The sequence below is a fragment of the Cucurbita moschata genome, unplaced genomic scaffold, assembly GCF_002738365.1.
Source record: "Cucurbita moschata cultivar Rifu unplaced genomic scaffold, Cmos_1.0 Cmo_Scf00135, whole genome shotgun sequence".
Classification (NCBI taxonomy): domain Eukaryota; kingdom Viridiplantae; phylum Streptophyta; class Magnoliopsida; order Cucurbitales; family Cucurbitaceae; genus Cucurbita; species Cucurbita moschata.
Window position 1 is genome coordinate 13,799 of NW_019268651.1, and position 5,168 is coordinate 18,966.

Genomic DNA, 5,168 nt, shown 5'->3' on the forward strand with positions numbered 1-5,168 from the left:
GCCATTGTAGAATCTTGAATGAAGAGGATTATAATCCACGGATTGCGACCAGAATAGAGAAGCTTTATTATTGTTGTACAAGGATGATCCACTTAACCATCACTTGTAGAGTTTAAAAATTTTTTAGCCAGCCAAGAAGCCATAGCTAAACAAATAGGAGGCATCCCATTGAAGGGTGAAGAAGAAGCACTCTACACAAGTGAAAATTTGAGCAATAATAGGTCGTCTACCAAACGTGGATACAATGGTGACAAAAGAAGAAGTCACCAAGGAACTGTACAACCAGGGAGAGCTTAGAAGAATGATAACAATAACTCTCATGGGAAGAGATTTAGAGGCATTCGCTACAATTGCTGGAAGAAGGGCCACATGTCTAGAGATTGTTGGTCTAAGAAAAAATCTATCGAAAGCAATGTGGCATCCTCCAACAGGGAGATGGAGGAGGAATGGGATGTAGAGGTATTGTATGCCATAGAAGAAGATGAGCTAGCACTCATGGCGATGATGGGAGACCATATAGATTATGAGAATGATTGGATCATTGATTCAGGATACACAAACCACATGATTGACAATCAAAGTGGTGCAATGGAAGAGGGGTGTCCCTCAGAGAAGGAAGTATTACCAGGCCTTGAGCAAATTGAAGAAATTCTTCTGACAGGAGAGAAAACTGAAGAGATTCTTCCACAAAAGATGGTGGAACAAACGGTACACATTTGCTAAAGTGTTAATGTGCCTAAAGATTCAAGTGATGCTAGTGTTGGTGAACAAGAAGTGACTCAACCAAGCGAACCTAGTGAAAAACAAAGGGCACCTCAACAACTAAGACAATTAGAAATAATCCAAAAGCCATGTCTAGAGTATGCCAACACAACTATTGTAGAAGACGAAGTTAATAAGCCAGAGATATATAAGGATGTGTCACAAAACTCGGTTTGGCAAAAAGTGATGGAGGAAGAAATTATAGCCCTGGAGCAAAATCAAACTTGGGAATTAGTGTCAAGATCAAGAGATGTTAAATCTATCTTTTGCAAGTGGATTTACAAAATAAGTATACCCCGGATGGATCAATCGTGAGATACAAAACTCAGACTGTAGATCCAAGGTTCTCTCAACAATATGGACTAGACTATGATAAAACATTTAGTCCAGTGGCAAAGATCATTATTGTACAAGTTCCTTCAGTACTTGCGGTAAATAAAGATTGAAAATTTTGGCAAATGGATATGAAGAATATTTTCTTGCATAGAGAGTTGGACCAGGAGATCTACATGAACCAAACAAATGGATTCGAAAATGAAGTTGGAGTCCTTAGTCAGTATCTGTGAAGTCTAAAGAAGCCTCATTTGAATGCGGCTCGATGGACCTTGAGATATGTCAATCGATATCACGATACTCGAAGATCAAGCACCAGGTATGTGTTCAAGCTCAGTTCGACAACAATTTATTGGTGTAACAAAAGACAACCAACTGTATCATTGTCAACTAGAGAAGCAGAGTACAGAGCAGCGGCGGGAGCAGCTCAAAAATGTACATGGCTGAAACTTCTGATGAAAGATTGGCACCAGAAAGTTGACTATTCGATACCACTTCAATGCAACAACCAATCTGTGATTTGTCTAGTAGAAAATTCGATGTTTCATGGCAGAACAAAGCATGTGGAAGTAGTAGACTTGTCTACAAAAGAGCTAAATACTTGCCCATATGAGAGCTTTCGCTGTGGTGCAGCGAATGAGAACTAGTACTGACGGGAGTGTTAAAATATCATCATTAGCCTAATAGGGTTAAGCCCAACCATTGCATGAGTGACTATATTTATGTTAAGAAAATGATTTAGGATTTTAGGAATAAATTTAGGAAAATGATTTAGGAATTTTAAGAATAAATTTAGGAAAATGATTTAGGAATTTTAGGAATAAATTTAGGAAAATGATTTAGGGGAAAAAGTTGAAAATTTTAGGAATAGATTGACTAAATACCCTCCACCCTATTTAGTTCATGGTCCCAAGAAACACAAAGTAAATACCCTCCACTTTACTTAGTTCATTGGTCCCAAGAAACACAAAGTAAATACCCTCCACCCTACTTAGTTCATGGTCCCAAGAAACAGTAAATACCCTCCACCCTACTTAGTTCATGGTCCCAAGAAACACAAAGTAAATAACCTCCACCCTACTTAGTTCATGGTCCCAAGAAACACAAAGTAAATACCCTCCACCCTACTTAGTTGAGGGTCCCAAGAAACACAAAGTAAATACCCTCCACCCTACTTAGTTGATGGTCCCAAGAAACACAAAGTAAATACCCTCCACCCTACTTAGTTGTGTTAAAGTGTGAGAGTTCCCACATAGAGTTGTGTTAAAGTGTGAGAGTTCCCACAGAGAGTTGGTGTTCAACAAATGATACATAAGGAACGAAAGTAGACAATATCAACCAACGGTTGGTCTCATGGTCCCAAGAAACACAAAGTAAATACCCTCCACCCTACTTAGTTGTGTTAAAGTGTGAGAGTTCCCACAAAGAGTTGTGTTCAACAAATGATACATAAGGAACGAAAGTAGACAATATCAACCAACGGTTGGTCATAATAAAGTGTGCGAGAAGGAAAGTAGACAATATTAACTAATACTAGTCTTGGATTATAAGAGATGATTGGTTGGAATAGCTTAGTTGGTTAGAGTTTGTTGGAATAGCTTAGTTGGTTAGAGTTTGTTGGAATAGCTTAGTTGGTTAGAATTTGTTGGAATAGCTTAGTTGGTTAGAGTTTGTGGCTGTTAACCACAATGTTGGAGGTTCAAGCCCTCTTTCTAGTGATGAGAATGAAGCATACCTTATAATTGTGTTTGGTGCTTCTCTCTAGTACAAATTTTCAATCAACGTTGGTTTGTTAAGCTTTTGACCCTAAGTAAATATTATCTACTTTGGCTCGCTTTTTGCCTAACAATAATATGAGATGTCAAAAGTGGGATTTTAACCCACACCATCTTACAAGGACCAGAACTTGAGTCTGGTGTCTTAGACCACATGAGCATCCTAACTCCTTACTATGCGTTCCAAGATTGGTTTGAGAGGGAATTTATCATTCCGTATATGGGTGTGTAAACGTCTCCCTAGTAGACGTGTTTTAATACTGTGAGGCTGATGACGATACGTAACGGATTAAAATAGATAATATCTACTAGCTGTTGGAGAGAGGAACGAAACAATCCTAATAAGGGTGCTAAAACCTCTTCCTAATAGGCGCGTTTTAAAACTGTGAGGCTGATGACAATACCTAATGGGCAAAAATGGACAATGTCTGTTAGCATTACGCTTGGACTTTTACAAATGATATCAAAGCTAGTCACTAGACGATGTGCCAGTGAGGACACTTGACCATTAAAAGGGGTCGATAGTGAGATCCCACATTGATTAAAGAGGTGAAGAAACATTTCTTATAAGGGTCGGAAAACCTCTCCCTAGTAGATACGGTTTAAAACCGTGAGGGAGATAATGAGACGTAACGAATGAAAGTAGACAATATCAACTAATGGTGATCTGGGATTGTAACAAATGATTGGCTGGAATAACTTCTCCCTAAATTTTTCAATCAACTTTGCTTTGTGACGTAACGTGTAAGAGAACTAACTCGAATGGTGAGTTCAATTAATATTTAAGTTCTTATCATTTGATAAAAATAATGATGCATACCTTATAATGGTGTTGGTGCTTCTCCCTAAATTTTTCAATCAAGTTTGCTTTGTGAAGTAGCGTGTAAGAGTTCAATTGATATTTAAGTTCCTTATCATTTGATAAATAATGATGCTTTCGACCCAAGCTAAATAATGATGCTTTCGACCCAAGCCATAGTAGATATTATCCTCTTACGAGGACCAAAACTTGAGTCTGGCACCTTAGACCACTCGGCCATCTTAACTGCTTATTATGTATTCCAGGATTGGTTTGAGAGGGGAATTTAGCATTCCGTATACGGGTGTGTAAGCGTCTCCCTAGTAGACGCGTTTTAAAACTGTGAGGCTGACGACGATACGTAACGGATTAAAATAGATAATATCTACTAGCTATTAGAGAGAGGAACGAGACAATCCTAATAAGGGTGCGAAAACCTCTCCCTAATAGGTGCGTTTTAAAACTGTGAGGCCGATGACAATACCTAATGGGCAAAAATGGACAATATCTGCTAGAGGTGGGCTTGGATTGTAACAAATGATTCGCTCGAATAGCTTAGGTTGTTAGAGCTGTGGTTGTTAACCACAAGGTGGTTCAAACCCTCCTTCTAGTGATGGGATTGAAGCATACATTATAACAGTGTTGGTGCTTCTCCCGAGTAGAAATTTTAAATCAACTTTGGATTTTGACGTGTCATTTAAGACAACTAACTCGAACTTCAAGGTATTCTTAAAATTTTTTAATTTTTAAAAATCATGTTTTGACACTTTTAAAAGTTCAAGTGAGTTCAATTGATATCCAGCATGGTACGGAGTTCTTATCTTTTGATAAACTTATGATGCTTTCAACCCAAGCCCTCTTATGAGGACCAAAACTTGAGTCTGGTGCCTTAGCCCACTCGACCATCCTAACTGTTTATTGTGCAATCTCGTATTGGTTTGAGAGGTTATGAAGCATTCCTTATATGGGTGTGTAAACGGTGAGGCTGATGGCAATACCTAATGGGCCAAAATAAACAATGTTTGCTAGTAGTGCGCTTGACTTTTAAAATGATATCAGAGCTAGTCACCAGGCGATGTGCCATTGAGGACGCTTGACCCTTAGAAGGGTTGGCTCTCCAAAGGATTTTATAAGTATATCACACGTCGATCGGAGAGGTAAAGAAACATTTATTACAAGGGTCTGAAAACCTTTCCTTAATAGATGCGGTTTAAAATCGTGAGGCTGACAACGATACGTAACAAATGAAATCAGACAATATCAATTAGAGGTGGGCTTGGATTGTAGCAAATGATTGGCTGGAATAGCTCAGTTGGCTGTTAACCACAAGGTCGGAGGTTGTCACACCCTTCTTCTAGTGATGGGAATGAAGCATAAGTTACAACGATGTTTGTTCTTCTCTCTAGTAGAATTTTTCAACCAACTACGTTTTGTGATGTGGCGTGTAATAGAACTAACTGGAACTTTGATATATTCTCAAAATTTGAAGTTTTAAAATT